At 49.1% G+C, this 17207-nt stretch overlaps 1 pseudogene across 1 annotated transcript in view; it reads right to left on the bottom strand.

Moving 5' to 3' along the window:
* Nucleotides 1-16508, bottom strand: part of LOC308512511 (histone-lysine N-methyltransferase PRDM7-like) — a 45144-nt pseudogene extending 28636 nt beyond the window's left edge. Inside the window, exons 1-4 of the transcript in view lie at nucleotides 16462-16508; nucleotides 16201-16319; nucleotides 15945-16052; nucleotides 9307-9578 (exon numbers count right to left, since the gene is read on the bottom strand). The product of the transcript in view is annotated as a histone-lysine N-methyltransferase PRDM7-like (transcript). The remainder of the gene's footprint in view (nucleotides 1-9306; nucleotides 9579-15944; nucleotides 16053-16200; nucleotides 16320-16461) is intronic.
* Nucleotides 16509-17207: the final 699 nt, after the last annotated feature.

Raw genomic sequence — 17207 nt, 5'->3', positions numbered from 1 at the left:
TCAGTGACCGAGGGACATACAGGCTGAGGGACACACAGACTGAGGGACACATAGACCGAGGGACACAGAGACCGAGGGACACACAGATAATCGAGGCCGCAGTGGCCTGGAGAGGTGACATCCGGGAACCTGTGACCACTGTGTTGGTTCCTTTTATCCTCCCAGATGTACCTTCTCAGAGGTTTTTGACTCCAGAACCCTGGATTCCAGTTCCACAGACAGCACCTACTTCATGGTGACTCTGCCCAAGACCCAAGACCTCTCTGGACAACCATTCACACATCAGTTGTTTGGAAAGTGATCTCAAACTTATTCTATATAGTTATTGCATGTATGAAAAATAAATCAGAGCCAAGCAGTCATCTGTTTGATGTATTATACATTTGTATCATACATACATTTTAGTTTAGAAAATGACATTTCTCATTCAAAGTTGCCTTCCTAAGTGTAATTATGTGAGCATGTTAAAAACTTTGTAAGAGTGAATGTTTTACTTGGCAAATGTTTAGAAACTTGGTAAGTATTACTGTGTATCGCTGCCCAAGGAACTGTTGGGGGTCATGTGTTGTCACCAAAGCAGAATGTTTGCTCAATGACTGGTCCCCTTGTTGAGACAACCTTCATGGTTTTCCCTTCATTCTGTTATGAACCTATAGGCAGAAGGTAGAATTAGGCTTGTACTGATGCCACAGCTCCCACCTGCTGTGATGATGGAAACAGGCCTGATACTCCAAGCATCATGAGAACACCAGCAAGCGAGGCTCAATGACTGAGCGTTGACCTATGAACCAAGAAGTCCCCTTGATTCCTGGTAAGGGCACCCCCATCACCTGATTGTTTCTCTTTGTCTCCCTGTCCCTCTGTGTCTCAGATCAAGAACAACAGATTTAAAATAAAACTGGAAACTGTCCAATCTGCTCCTATCCTCCTCCCAAAAGGTATCAGATTTTACTGAAAACACCCACCACTTGTCTTCCTTAGTCATCGTGAGAATTCCAGTTCATGAATGTTCAGAGCATCTCAGTTTCAAACGTGCGTGCACATCTACACCCAAACAGCGGAGCTTCGCATCCTGGAGAATTTTCCATTTCCTTCCAAAGGAAGTGAGATGTCTCACACTGGAAATGGAAACAAATGGTAGGAAAAGCTGGGCATGGAGATCAAGGCTAATCATTGCAACCTGGGAATGATGTACTCAACAAATCACAGCATGAATAGTCAAACCAGAACATTCCTGTACGTGGAGGTTTGGGCACGGGGACACCAACATTTTTAATGTGAATGAGCACTTGATTGTGCAAAGCTTTCCTTCACCCCCTGAGAGATACTCAGCAGAGGTGCTGAGCCACTTGGAAATGTGTGCTGTTTCAATGCGATGCTGGGGGTGGGGGTTTGCCCCTCCTGGCCTGAGCGAGAGAGCCCAGCTTCCAATGTGCACAGGGCCCCTGCTTGGGTGTCAACAGCTCCATGACTGTGGGCTGGCTCCTCCCGAGTCCGCTGAGACCCACAGAAAACAATATCCCAACTGGCAGATTTCTCCTGGTCCTGAGGTGTTTCAGGATTGGGTTAATGAGGGAAAACACAAGTATGAAGGTGTGGCTCAAAGGTTGCTTCTGAGAGTTTCAGGTCACCCACCCAAGCCCTCAGTCATTGGAGGGAATGAGGTTTCAATTCTTCACATAGAAATGCCATCATTTTTTAAAATATATTTTTTATTGATCTCAGATAGAAAGGGAGAGGAAGTGGGGGGAGACGAGAGAGAGAGAGAGAGAGAGAGAGAGAGAGAGAGAGAGAGAGAGAGAGAAACATCCATGATGACAGAGAATCATGGATCCGCTCCCTCTTGCAAGCCCTACACTGGGCATCAAGCCCACAACCCGAGCATGTGCCCTGACCAGGAATTGAACCCTGACCTCCTGGTTCATAGGTCGATGGTCAAGCACTGAGCCACACCAGCCTGGCAGGAGAGGGAAGGTCATGGTCCCAGTTCGTGGGTTTGGTGACCCCTTCAGGAGCTCTCCTCCAGGAACAGGTGCTGTGCTAGGTCCCTCAGGCTGAGGTGTGATGGGCCCACACCGCGTGTGCCTGCTCCCTGCATTGATGTCCGTCTGCTCTGTTGTAAGAAAAGAGGGGCCTCTGGTTGCTGTGGCCCCGTCGCCTCACTAAGCAGACGCTACCTGTTCCCTGGAGCCTCGCTGGACTCCCACCATGGGCCCATCAGCATCAGTGCTCCAGGCCTCGCTGGACATTACCTGTGAACCGGTGGCCAGGAATGACCGACACGGCCTGCCTGCTCTGCTCACGCGGGTCCATGGCCCATCAGACTCCCCATAAGAAACGTGCAGTGAAGGATTTCTGACGGGTCAGGGGAGGGTTAGACACGCGGACCCAGGTACAAGGCCAGCACCAGGAGCTGCTGCGAGGTGGGCTTCGCACACACTGTGAGGTGAGGTGCACCTAGCAGCTCTCAGCAGGGTGGCGAGGGCCTGTGTCCTGGTCACTCGCAGTGCCGCATGCCCAGGCTCAGTGGGAGGGGGTAGCCCGGGGGAGGCGCATGCCTGACCCCACGCCTCCTGCTCAGGCAGCCAAGTCCACGCAGAACAGTGGGGCTGCGCGAGCTCTAAACTGTCTCCCGGGCCCCACGCCCTCTGCCTCCCTTGTCCACCTCAAGGCCTGGCAGACGCTGTTCACCGAGAGACGCACGTTTTAGGCACCTGAGCCAGAGTCGCCGGTGCTGACCACACTCTGAATGACACTCCAAAGCCTGGGTCACCCTCCCGCTTTATAGCTTGGAAAGGGGCACAGAGACTTTGGGGGTCTTGCCTTAGGACACACAGTTGTGAGGGCAGAGCTGAGACTCAAAACCTTGTGGGCAGACCTGGCGCCCACATGCTATGCCCCAGGCAAGATGCCATTGCTACAGAGGCAGCAAGTAGAGGGCGACCAGTGCCCAGACTGAGGCAGCACAGGTGTGTGCACACACACACACACAAACACACACACACACACACACACACACACACACACACACACACACACGTACACACACACCTGTACACACCCTCTCTGGCTTTCACCTCTGAGGCTACAGAGGTCTGAGGAATCAGGGGCGGAGCCAGGAGAAGCCTAGGGGTTGTTGGGGTCCTACTCATGTTCCTGGTGAGTCTGTCTCAATCCCTCTCCCTGGCAGGAACCTCACTGGACTGATGACAGATTCCTACCTTCCCGGGTTCAGGTCTGTGGCTGAGCGTTCTCTGAGGCCCTCCTGGAACTCTGCTTTCAGTGATGAGGGGGATGAGGCATGTCGGCTTCAGGTTTGTCTGGACACAAAATTTATTAAAACGAGGCCAAAAACACCATGAGGGACATGGATGTTGACATCCCCATAGCACTTAAGGAACTGTTTGTCTATTGCCTCTCCTCTTGAAAGTGGAGGATGTTTGACCAGTTACTTCTGTACTAAATACACTCTTGGGGAAGGAAAGGAGCCTGCAGGCTTACTCTGAAGCCCCCTCAGAGCTGGGGTATGAGGTATGTGGTGCCGACAGTTGCCCTGTGGCTACTGAGGTGCAATTTAGGGCTCATGATGCATCCTCCCTGCAAACACCGGGCTTCTCCCCTGAGTGTGTCCTCTGGTGTCTGATGAGAGATGACTTATCTCTAAAGCCACCCCCACACTCACTGCACACATAGGGCTTCTCCCCTGAGTGTGTCCTCTGGTGTCTGATGAGAGATGACTTATCTGTAAAGCCTCGCCCACACTCCCTACACACATATGGCTTCTCTCCTGAGTGTGTCCTCTGGTGTCTGATGAGAGATGACTTATCTGTAAAGCCTCGCCCACACTCCCTACACACATACGGCTTCTCTCCTGAGTGTGTCCTCTGGTGTCTGATGAGAGATGACTTATTTGTAAAGCCTTGCCCACACTCCCTACACACATACGGCTTCTCTCCTGAGTGTGTCCTCTGGTGTCTGATGAGAGATGACTTATCTGTAAAGCCTCGCCCACACTCCCTACACACATAGGGCTTCTCCCCTGAGTGTTTCCTCTGGTGTCTGATGAGAGATGACTTATCTCTAAAGCCTCGCCCACACTCCCTACAAACATAGGGCTTCTCTCCTGAGTGTGTCCTCTGGTGTCTGATGAGAGATGACTTATCTCTAAAGACTCCCCCACACTCACTGCAAACATAGGGCTTCTCCCCTAAGTGTGTCCTCTGGTGTCTGATGAGAGATGACTTATCTGTAAAGCCTCGCCCACACTCACTGCACACATAGGGCTTCTCTCCTGTGTGTGTCCTTTGGTGTCTGATGAGAGATGACTTATCTGTAAAGCCTCGCCCACACTCCCTACACACATAATGCTTCTCTCCTGAGTGTGTCCTCTGGTGTCTGATGAGATGTGACTTATCTCTAAAGCCTCGCCCACACTCCCTACACACATAGGGCTTCTCCCCTGAGTGTGCCCTCTGGTGTCTGATGAGATGTGACTTCTTTGTAAAGCCTCGCCCACACTCCCTGCACACATAGGGCTTCTCCCCTGAGTGTGTCCTCTGGTGTGTGTCGATATGTGACTTATCATTGAAGCCTTGCCCACACCCTCCATGCTTGATTGTTACAATTTTTGACATTCTTACTTCCACAAATAATTTGCCTGTGTTCTTTGCATTAACATTCTGGCCTGTGCTGGGCTCTTCCTCCATTATTCTCTCATGGTCACTGGAGCTCCCTGTTTGTCCGTTTGGAGGCTTGAAAGAGGCCCTTGAAGTTCCCCTGTGCCTGATCCTTTTAAGAAAAGGTTTGGACCTCCATTTGACCTCTTGACCTTCAGCTTTGTCATTCCAGCCATGTGGACCAGTCTGTTGCTGCTGCTGTTGATTCTGACGCTCTGGGCCAGCTTCCTCCGCCTGGACGTGTTTTCCTGCAGATGCTCCTGGCAGAATCTCAGAGGGGTGATTGCGTTTCACATGTTGGCTGAGGAATGTCCGACTGGAGAAGGCCACAGAGCAGGAGGGACATGGGTGGATCTCTGGCTTTGGTTCTGCTGGAGAAGAAAGTTTTGGTCAGGGCAGGTGTGGGCAAGCCTGCCTGTGCCGTACGCTCTGTCTCCTGGTAAGACCCGTCCCCGGAATCATTCTAGCTGTGTTGACAGTGCAAGCTCTGCCTCCCACAAAGTGTTCCTTCACTGTCTACTTTTCTTTTTCTTTGTCTGCACTACTCTTCTTCAGAAATCCAGAGACCCCATATCAAAAGTCTTTTCTACAGCCCTGGCCAGTGTGGATCAGTGGATAGAGCCTCAGCCTGTGGACGGAAAGGTCTGGGTTTGATTCCCATCAAGAGCATGTGCCTTGGTTGCAGGCTTCTCCCCAGCCTGGGCCCTGATCTGGGCGTGTGCAGGAGGCAGCCAGTCAATGTGTTTCTCTCACATCGACATTTCTCTTTGTCTTTCCTCCCTCTTCCATTCTCTCTAAAAATCAATGGAAAAATATCCTGGGATGAGGATTGAAAAGAAAAAAGGTCTTACAGATCAAGGACCATCAGAAGGCATTTCACTCCTTATATGGGTTGGACTATTGTGACCTTTCCATATACATGTGTCTTCTAAGTCATGTTAAAGAGAAAAACCACAGGCCTGGCCAGGTAGCTCAGTGGTTGAGCATCAACCCATGAACCAGGACGTCACCAGTTTGATTCCTGGTCAGGGCACATGCCAGGTTTTGTGCTCGATCCCAGCAGGAGGCAGCTGATCCATGTTGATATTTCTATCCCTCTCTTCATTTCCCTTCCTCTCTCTCTCAAATTACTAAAAATATTTAAAAATAGAGAAACCATAGGCCCCAACTAGCAATTGCTTCTCTCTCAGTTTTCCACAAATCACAAAATGGAAATATGTCCTTCCTCACACAGTATTCCTACTTGATTTCTTTCAGTGTTAGCCTACTTCAAATACACTACAAAGTCCTGTTTCAGAATATCTTTCCAACCATCCCCTAGCCAGTTTGGATCAGTAGAGAGAGCGTCGCCTTGGGGACTCCAGGGTCCTGGATTTGATTCTAGTCAAGGGCACATACCTGGGTTGCTAGCTCAATCCCCAGCCCTGGTTGGGGTGTCTGTGGGAGACAAGCTATTGATGTTTCTCTCTCTGTCTCTCCCCCTTCTACTCTCTCTCAAAAAATAATCAGTGGAAAAATATCCCTGGGTGAGGATTAACAACAACAACAAAAATATTTCCCCAACCTGCTTCTTACACTCCTGACTCCCGTACCTCTCCAGCCAGTCCGCCTTCCTCTCTCACTTGGAGTTGAAATAATCTCGGAGGGGATTCCCCACTGAAGTTTATTTCCCCAAAAAATTAACAAAGCATAGTTTTAGAACATGCCACTCTGCAGCTGAAAACTGCTCAGTTGTCCCGTCTCACTCAAGAAAGTCCCCAGTATCTCAGCTTGGATCATAGGCACTGTATTTCCCGGCTGCTAGGCATCTGTCCAACCTCTGTTCTTGCCCTCTGTACTGAGACTGAGACGGGAGTAGCCCTCAGCCAGCTCAACACCCCACCTCTTTCCTTCCCTGCACCAGCCAATCCCTCTGCCTGGGACCTTGTGACACAACTGTTGTAAATGTTGTCTCCTGAGAAAGCCTTCCCTTGACCTTTGCAATCCGACACACCCACCTTCCCCTCACACTGATCCCTAGGCACTTGTCCTGGGCCCGTTTTCTCCAAAGCGCTAACCACTGTGTGATATTAAGCACATGCACATATGTCTGCCGAGGCTTCCATCCTTCACCAACCAGCTGCTCAGGAGCAGTGATTCTGATCATCGTGCTAATCTGTATTTCCAGCTCCCAGAACCCTGTGTGGCACCGAGTAGGAATTCACATGACAAGTCAAAAAATAATGAATGAATGCATGTTAACACACACATTTCATTTAGAAATATGCAGTAAATGAAGAAGAAACAGCTAAAGTGTTAAAAAAAAAAAAAAAAAACAACAACCCAAAAACAACCACCTTGATGAGAGAGCTGGTTAAGTGCCTGAGACCTTTTTTTTTTTTTTTTTTTTTGCCTCTAATCCTTTCAGCACTATATGATGCTGTGCATTTTGTGCATGAAGTATTTTTAAAAATGGAACACAAATTGGCCCTGGCCATTGTGGCTCAGTTGGTTGAGCATTGTCACATTCACCCAGAGGTAGCCAGTTTGATTCCTGGTCAGGGCACATGTCAGGGTGGTGGACTTGATCCCCAGTAGAGAGAATGCAGGAGGCAGCAGATTGATATTTCTCTCCCTCTCTCTTCATCTCTGTCCCTAAAACCAATACAAGCATATTTTTAAAAATTAGAACAAAAATAAAAATATTAAAATTATTCTTAAGAATCAAAGACCTATGTGATGAGCCATCAATTTCTGAAGCATCTGATTTGAAGCTTTGCTGACTCTAGAGTGGATTTTACTCTACTTGAGAGTTGGAGCATGAAAACTTCTAAGAATTCTTTCTTTCCATGTTGAAGAAGAGTGGTGCCCACCTCTCCCGGCCACAAGCTCTGTCTTCCACTTGCTGCCCCACTTGATGCCCAGCTTTTGGCCATACTCTTCTCCATACCAGACCAGCAGCTCACAGCCCGTCCTCACGACCCGGCAGGTTCGGTAGAAAATCTGCCTGTGATATTGAAAGGCCACCAGGTTCTGTTCTTCCTCATCCCGGGCGCAGTTCACATACCTGGCGTTGAGGCAGATGAAAGGAAAGAAAACCACAGGCGATGAGCTTCCACTACCTGTCATATCGTGTCCAGATCCTCACTGACGCGTAAGGCCCTCAGCACTGATGGCACCCACCCCCATGTTCCTGGGGAAACTTCTGTTCAATGTCCAAGCCTCTGTCACAAGGTCATGTGAATTCCTGTCTCTACGTCCTGCTCACAGGTCTCATCCTGCCTAATGCCATTTCCAAAGCCTCATTCCAGACTTCCCCATCAAACCCGGTGGCCTCTAGCTTCTCTAAGCTGTAAGTCAGGTTCTGTGTTACACCCCAGGACTCGGGGCTTGCTCTAGGACTCACATCATTCAACACTCAGTCCAAGTCTACCTTCTCTTCAGAGGCCTTTGTCGAGTCTCCCCACACTTTATTGAAGGCATCATTCAGTTGCCTCCCCCAGGTTCCCACAGAAATGTCGAGGTCTCTCTTTCTTAGAAAAATAACACAGAACAATAGTAGTTTATTCATAATCTGTCTCCCCTGACACAAGAGAGCTCCTCAGGAAAGGGCCATGAGCACTATGACTCTGCAGGCTCCAACATCCAGTTCTAGTTAGAACTGAGTCTGGGATGATGTGCTGACCTCACAGGTTTAGACTATCCTTGGTTCAAGGCTATCTGGGCACTGGGAACTTCTTGAAAAATAGGAAAATTAGAGTTAAATGTTTATGAAATAAAATGTTTCATGTCCGTCTGCAGTAAGTCCTCCCTAGGGACATGGATTGTGTGATCTGTGTAAGTAATGAATTCCTTCCTCTAAACTGGAATATAGTAAGGGTTTAACTAATGTCAGTTAGACAAATCACAGAGTAATCCAGGGTCCTCAAGGTTTTTCCCATTGCCCAAACTAGATTCTTCTCTTTTGAGGACATATGCTATACTGTTACCTCCTTTTTTCCTAAATGTCTCTAGATGTTAAAGATCACTGTATGGAGAAAAAGGGGGAACAGAGGACTGAGGGAGACCATTAGGGAGGCATGATTGGAAGGACAGACATGTGGGTTGTGAGGCATGAGTGTCCTCTCCGGCACCCAGAAGCCTAGTGACCTTACCTCATCCAGTTGGCCTGAGATGTATACTTTCCATCCACATACTCATAGCAGTTTCTCCATTTGTTGACCTGCATTTCAGGAAAAGAAGTTAAAGGCTGTGTGTGTGTGTGTGTGTGTGTGTGTGTGTGTGTGTGTGTGTGGTTGTGAGTATACAATAGAATAATTACTTTATTCTAGTGTCATCAAATCTCTTTCAGCCTGCATGGTGATTCAACTGCCAATGGTGATCACAGGATATTTTTCTTACTAATCATCTACACTTCTGAGTCAATTTGTCCACTAAGCAGGAGCCCCACAAGGGAGGAGTCTGTACCACTTTGCTCCCATTTACCCTCTGATCCTTAGAGAGGAGCTCCATGTTCATGCAAAGTCCGCCCAGTACACAGAGCTAACTAACCATATGGTCCCCATCCATGTCCTAGCATGTAGAAGGTGGGGGCATCCAAGCCACAGGAGGGACGGGAAGCCAGACGACAGGGAAGAGGTAAAGTTCTCACCAGCCAGGAGTAGCCGCTGTTGGCTGTGGCTTCATCTTCTGTGATCTGACCCTCATAAGGGCCAAAGTGCAGGCCCACCAGCAGATCACATTCCTCATTCCACACTCCAAGCCCAGCCTCAGGGATGCCTGATGGTCCGATTCTCAACCCAGGGGGCAGAGTGAGGGCTGAGAGGTTGACATGCCCGTTGTCCGAGGCACTGTCTTTTACAAACGTAGGAGGCCCGTGCACAGCACAGCTGTCAATGAAGAAGTTCTGACACTTCTCACAATCTGGAGGCAAGAGCAACAGGGATTAGTCAGGGTGCAGTGCATGTTCCTGCACACGAAGAGCTTCAGAAAGAACTCCCATCAGTGAGCCTCAATCCTATATTCCCTGTCACGAGAGGAAGGGAATGATTTGGGCACCCAAAAACCAGGTGAAATCATAGCATCAAGGACATAACATGCCCCTTGGTTAGGGTGAGCTTAAACAGGTAGTCAACATCCTGGGACTCGCTGATCTCTTGGTAGACATGGCCCTTTCTCTCTCGTAGGCTATACATCTTCACTTCGATCTCCTTTCTCCTGAGGTCTACATGAGAGAAGAGCTAGTGAACGAAGGGGGTCTGGAACATGAGTCCCTGTCTTGTCAGAAAACACACAATGTCTTCCCATCAAATGATCACCTGTTCTTTATAGTATCTGGTATTTTCCTCCATTAACTAAAAGACTAGTACGCCACACTGACTACCGATGGCAGATTCAATTTTAGTTTCTAGATGATCCCATTATCAGGTTCAACCTTCCAAGCTTTGGTCATTCATAAAGTATTTATGGAGGGCACGTTATGTGTTAGGCACTGAGTAAAGATCTGGGCACACAACACCAAGAGAATATGGTTGCTATTATCACAGATGGATTTATTGGACAGCTTGCATGTGTCAATTGTTTGAGATTTAATTTAATGCTTTCAAACTATATGTGTCCCATGTTTCCTTATGTTGACTGTATACATTAGCATTCAGGAGCTCAGAGAGTTTGTAAGATTAGCTCAAAGCTTCAGTGCTAACTCCAGTTTCAAATCCAGGCGTGTTGAATGTCCACCCCACATACCTAGGCTATACTGACCAGCCTTTCCAGAGGAATTAGTGGAACTGAAATCTCCAAATTATTGAACTTACCCAATTTTGATCTAGGGTGCTGTCCGGAGGTACTTGCTTCTCCAGGAGGGGGCACTGGTTTCTGGGTCTGCTCTGAGCCACTTGTGGTCAACAAATTTGCTGTTCCTGACAATTCCTTCAAACTGGACTCATTACTTAATGGCGCCCTGGACTTTGCCTTCAGTGTGAAAGGCAAAGGGAAATAAATGTAACGTACATTTATTTAATTATGTAGGGTTTATGATATACATGACTTTAATGAACACTTCAACACCTCTTGGAAATACCTGGGAAGTATGAAAATTAGAGGAAAAAGAAATGGCCAATGTGGGTTTTGAATCGAAGACTAGAACCCATGCCTTAAGGCTCTTTCTTTTATAGCACATTGAGAATGAAGGATACTGGGAAGAGAATAAGACATAGTTGGGCCCTAACCAGTGTAGTTCAGTTGATAGAGTGTCGGCCTGCAGACTGAAGGGTCCTGAGTTCAATTCTCGTCAAGCGCGAGTTCCTTGGTTGCAGGACCCTCCTCCCTGGCCTGGACCTTGGTCTGGGCTTATGCAGGAGGCCACCAGTCATTATGTGTGTCTCTCACATTGATATTTCTCTCTTTCTCTCCCTCTTTTTTCTATTCCCCCTAAAAATCAATGAGAAAATATCCTTGGGTGAGGATTAAGAAAAAAAGAAAGAAAGAAATAGTTGGCAGAGCCCTGGCTGGTGTAGCTCAGTTGGTTGAACTGAAGGGTTGCGGGTTCCATTCCCGGTCAGGGCACATGCCCCAGTTATGGGTTATTGATCCATATTTTTCTCTCTCACTGATGCTTCTCTCCCTTTCTCTCTCTCTCAAATCAGTAAAAACATATTTTTTAAAAAGAAATGGCTGGCAGAAACCTACCATGACAATAAAGGAAATTATGCTAAAATGTGCAATTTACTATATCATGGAAAGAACAGTTGTAATTAGATTAGTTGGTTCCCACCAATTCTGTTTGAATAAGGTTGTGCTACCAGCCTGTTCTCTTCATTTTCCTGACCTATAACATGCTAATTCTTAATGTTATAATGAACATGAAATATAATGATGTTCACCAAAATGTTCTGTGAGCACTTTGATACAGTATGAATGTGAAATTACAGTCCTGCTATCAATGTCCCTCTCAGCCATCTCTATATTTGAAATCACATGTAATTTATCTTCATTATTCTTTGACCCTACTCTAGTTTAATTTGTAAATTTGAAAGCACTCTTTCAGCAAACATTCAGGGGGCCCTCAGGGACCCTGAGTTGGGCCTGGGACTTCTGAGAAGAATCTGGTGTGAACCAAAGAGCTCACAATGCAGAGGTAGGCAGGCGGAGCCAATGATTCAAACAAGATGACACTGGCCTAATTAGAGCTCAGAGAAAGAAGCCATACTTCTTCTGACTGGAATGAGCATTCAAAACCAGTTCCAGATGAGCTTCTATTGAATAGTGTGTCATCTCTATGAAGTTCTTAAGTCACTTTATTTATTGTTTATTGTTTCTGAATCGTCAAACCTGAAGCTCCCCAGAGTTGAGAGATGCTTTCTTTTATTTGACTGGGAGGCTCTGATGCTGGGGTTGCTATATCCATCTTCATCTGGGACCATGCACCGTGCAAACTGCCTATATATCAGTGAGCTTCTGCAAGTCGGAAGTCTTAGTGCATTTCTCACTGGAGCATAGCAGAGCAGAACTGCGTTTGGAATCATCAGTCAGTGAAAGATGTAATCATGTATGGATGAGACAGTGGAAAGTGCATAAAACTATGGAAATTTTAATGAGCTTGTAAGTGGTTTAGAGATGAAGCTAAGGATTAGAATGCACGACCACCGATACTGTGATTTCAGACATACAATCAAACACTTGTATATGTCTGAAACCTCAGTTTCCTCATCAGAAATGGTGATACTTATAGTACCTACCTCATAGGGTTGTGGTAAGGTTTAAGTGAGTTTATGCACGTAGAATTCTTAGAGTCTGAAGCATTGTGAAGATAAGACCCGTGGTAGCTACTATTGTTGCTGATGTTATTAACGACTAAGATGATATTGGGCATTTTGTTGAAGAGGTCAGGAAAGGAAGGTGGCAGTTCCTAGGGTGCACTCTGATTTTTCCTCCTCTTCCCTGCATTTGCATCCAGGAGGAAGATTTTCTTTTCCACAGGATTTGGGAAATACTCACCTTCTGATGTTTATTCTGTTCCACTCTGAAAGACACCCAAGAAGGTTTAGCTAAAAGATGGTGAGAAATCAATAATATATATAATTTCAGAGAGGAAGGGAGAGGGCGAGGGAGAGAGAGAGAGAAACATCAATGATGATAGAGAATCATGGATTAGCTGCCTTCCTGAACACCCCACACCAGGGATCAAACTGGCCTTGTGCCCTGACCGGGAATTGAACTGTGACCTCCTGGTTCATAGGTCGACGCTTAATCTCTGAGCCACACCTGCCGTGTGAGAAATCAGTTTTGGTTGGTAATTGTTTCAAAATCTGGAGATTTTTATCTTTCAGAATTCTGAATTATAGAGTAATCCCAGGACAGACCAAGGATGATTGGAAAATGTTTCCTGAGGTTTCATTAGGCTTATGCTTTTATTGGGAGCATCAGCTAATTTTCTTAAAATGTTAAAAAATAGCCCTAGCCAGCTTGGCTCAGTGGATAGAGCGTCAACCTGCGGATGGAATGGTCCTGGGTTCTATTCCAGCCAAGGGTACATGCCTGGATTGCGGGCTCATCCCACAGGTGTGCCGGAGGCAGCCAATTGATGGCTCTCTCTCATCATTGATGTTTTGATCTCTCTGAATTCCTCTCTGAAATCAATAAATATATTTAAAAAAAATAGACAAAACCCCATCTGTACTTCATCCTCTGTTCAATATATATATATTTAAAGTAGAAGTCCGTTGCACAAAGATTCACGCAATAGGCCTTCCTTCCCCTGGCTGCCGGCACTAGATTTCCTCTGGCACCCGGGTCCCAGGCCTTTGCTCCAGCCACTGAGGAGAAGCCAAGTCCCTTCAGTCTTCAGTCTTCACTCCAGCCAGAGCCTTCAGTCTTCTCTCAGCTGCTGCCCTGGTTAGGCAAATTAACTGCCATCTTTGTTGGGTTAATTTGCATGTGTATCCTGATTGGCTGGCGGGCCTGGCAGAGTGACACCAATTTGCATGTTTCTCTTTTATTTGTGTAGAGTGGCCTATCCCTGGCTGGGCATCTCAGTTGGTTGGAGTACCATGTTTTACACCAAAAGGTTTCCGGTTTGATCCTTATTGGGGCCTACACAGGAGGCAACTGATGGATGTTCCTCTCTCACATTGATGTTTCTGTCTCCCTTTCTGTCTCCCTCCCTTCCTCTCTCTAAATTCAATGAATATCCTTGGGTGAGGATTTAAAAAATAAAATTGCCCTAAAAAGCAAAAATAAAAAATTGGCCTTTCATGACACAAGTATAATAAAGGTCATGTAACTGCAAAGAATCTCTAGTCTGTAACCCAGCGCTTTCTCCTCTCTGTCTTCTGTCTTCACACTGGCCTTGTCCAGTCCACCTTGGACAAGGCACCAGGACCACCTTGGCTCCTTTCTTTCTTATCCTTCCTCCTTTGCACATTTGGATTGTGACCACCTTCTCTAATCACTAGATTCTGATCAGCATCACACAGTCTTAGGGACAAAGACTCAGGTCTAGTCACCACATAAACAGAGATTCGGGCAAGCTGGACATAACGTCGTGACTTCAGCTATGTTTCAACCTCAGACCCATGGAACTACAGACCCTACCAATCAGACTTTCATGAAACCTGGCAGATGATGCCGTGGCTGCCATGGAACCTGATACAACGATGAACTACTTCCTACCCTGGCCCACAACCCAACCCCCTAACTACCATGAGTAATAATTTTCACATATGTCCCCATGCAGGTCTTAGAGCACTGCTCACCTGTCAAACCTTCCTCCTTCTATGTGATCACAACTCTTCTGAATTAGTTATTTTTTACTCACTGTTATATTTTTGTATACTTACTTGTTAATGTTCTATAACTATACAATTATATTATTATTCTATTTTATTTTTTCCACCACCATTTATACTCCTGTATTATTATTTTTTCATCCTCACCTGAGAATATATGCTTATTGATTTTAGAGAGAGAAGAAGAGGAAGAAAGAGAGGGAAACATGGATGTGAGAGAGAAACATCGATGAGTTGTATCCCATACACACCCCGACTGGGGATGGATCACGAAACCTTTTTGGTGTATGGGAGGATGCTCCAACCAACGGAGCCACCGAGACATGGCTATTCAATTATTTTTATTTTTAGAGATTGTTTATTAAAACTAGGGACAGTGAAACAAGGATAGAAGCAGCAGCAGGAGAGAGCTTAGGCTGGGCTGCTGTGTTGCTCTAGAAAGGTTAAAGGAAAGAGTTCAGCCTAGGCGGGTGGCTTTGGCTCATTGGAAAGTCATAGAAAAGGGGCCTTGGAGCCAGGTTCAGGGGGTTAGCCTGAATGAGCTGCCCCTGCCCGTACTCCCTGGTGCAAGTCTCCTGGGTCCCTTAGTTTAGGAGATGCACACCGAGTGGGGGTTGGGGGGAGGAGAGGGGAAAGGGTGAGGGGTGTGTGTGCTCCCGGAGAGAGAACAGCTTAATAATATATATATATTAGAGCACCATTGCACGAAATTTATAAATTTCTGCACCGTGGGAATGGCGGTGGTGGTGGTGGTGAGGGGGGGAATTCCTGAGCCCGGCCTGTGCCCTCTGTGCCTCTGACAGTCTGGGAGTCCTGCGATCCATCGCCTGCAGAGGGAGGTCCCTTTCAGTAGCCCCAGCTCTGCATTGGTGGCCTGGGCCTCCCTCTTTGGGGTGACGGGGAGCCCCCATTGATGACCCAGTGGCTAGTGGCCTGGGCCTCTCTCTGCAGGGCATCATGGGGGATTGGGGGGCCGGACCAATTGCGTTTCACAGGCCTTGGCTGGCCTGGCGCCAGTGGGTGTCATAGCCTGGTCATCTGGTGGGTCCTTCAGCTGGTCCGCCCTGGATTTGCATATTATGGTTTCATTATTGTAGATTTGGGGGGTGGGTCTGGGTGAAGGTGAGAAAAGGGGGAGAAATGGGGGACCTCTGTGATAGTGTCAACACTAAATCTGTATATAATTATTGTTACACATTGAAAGAGGTTTTATGACCCTGGCCAGTGTGGCCCAGTGGTTGAGCCACGACCGATGAACCGTGAGGTGGGGGGCCGGCAGGAGGCAGCCATGGAGGTTTCTCTCTCACCTGTTTCTCTCTCTCTCTCTCTGTCTCTCTCTGTCTCTCTCTCTCTCTGTAAAATAAATGATTCATAGAAAGGGGTTTATGTGAACAGCCCCTGGCTGTGTAACTGCTCTGCCTCTTGCTCCTCCCCGGTAACTCCCGAGAGGCCGCCCGACCTACACCAGGTCAGGGTCAGGCAGCTGCGCGCCCTCCGCCCGCACCTCGTGGCCTCGGGATCCACTCGTCATCCGAGTCCTCGGAGTCCTCCACCCGGGGCCTGGCCGTCCTCCCGCGGCGACACATGAACGCGGGTCGAGGGGCCCTGAGACCTGGAAGGAGAGAAAGAAAGAGTCTGTCCTGCAGGCGAAGAGCTGAGGGACAAACAGCAGAGCCAGCGCTTGGCGGGGGCAGAGCCCGGGGCCCTGGACGGAGCACCCCCGCCCCGCCCACCCCGCGGCCCCGTCCCCCCTCGCTCACCCATGCTGAGCAGCGCCTCGTAGTTGCTCTTCACGTTGCGGTGCCGCGCTCGCTCCCAGGCGCCCATCTGCGCCCACTCCTCCCGGGAGAAGTAGATGGACACGTCCCTGCAGGCGCCCCTGGGCTGGGGGAGAGACCGTCCGTCCGTTCGTCCGTCCTCCCCGGCCCGAGGGGGGGCGCCCCGCCTCCACCCCGTCCCCACCCCCCGTCCCCACCTCCACCCCCTCGGACCCCCTCACCTTGGGCCTATGCCCTGCTCACCCCGCCTCCTCCACGGGGCGCTCCTGCAGGTCCCTGTCCGGGTCCATGGTGCCGCCAGCGGAGTCCCCTCTGGAGGACGAGGTGACGGTGGGAGGAGGAGTCGCTGAGGGGACCCGCTCCCACCTGGCAGGGCGACCCCCCCCCCACCTCCCCCACCCCCAGACAGACCGGGCCTGCGGCCATTATGACCCACTAGGGGGCGCCTCCTCCTGCCGCGGTTGAGGGGTCCCAGGGGGTAATGAGGGGCCCGGTCAGGGGGGTCTGAGGGGCGCAGTCAGGGGGAACTGAGGGGCGCGTTCTGGGGGGTCTGAGGGGCACGGTGGGGGGTCTGAGGGGAGCGGTCTGGGAGGTTTGAGGGGCGCGGTCAGGGGAGACTGAGGTGAGGAGTCTGGAGGGTCTGAGGGGAGCGGTCTGGTGGGTCTGAGGGGCGCGGTCTGGGGTGTCTGAGGGGCGTGGTCAGAGGGGACTGAGGGGCGCGGTCTGGTGGGACTGAGGGGAGCGGTCTGGGGGATTTGAGGGGAGCGGTCTAGGGGGTCTGAGGGGCGCGGTCAGGGGGGTCTGAGGGGCGCGGTGGGGGCGTTGAGGGCCCTTGGGGGTGGAGGTGGTTCGCCTTTACAATGGGGGGGGGGGGCTGTGCCGAGAGGAACCGGGTTCGGGAATGGCACCCACGATTCAGGAGCAATGCACGCGGGAGGAGGCGCCTCAAGGGGCAGAGACGTCTCCGGCTGAGGAGATAGGCCCGCTGG

This window comes from Myotis nattereri (assembly GCF_964212035.1).
Source record: "Myotis nattereri genome assembly, chromosome: Y".
In the NCBI taxonomy this organism is placed as follows: Eukaryota; Metazoa; Chordata; class Mammalia; order Chiroptera; family Vespertilionidae; genus Myotis; species Myotis nattereri.
Note: the sequence above shows the minus strand (reverse complement) of the source record. Positions and strands in the feature narration are given on the sequence as shown.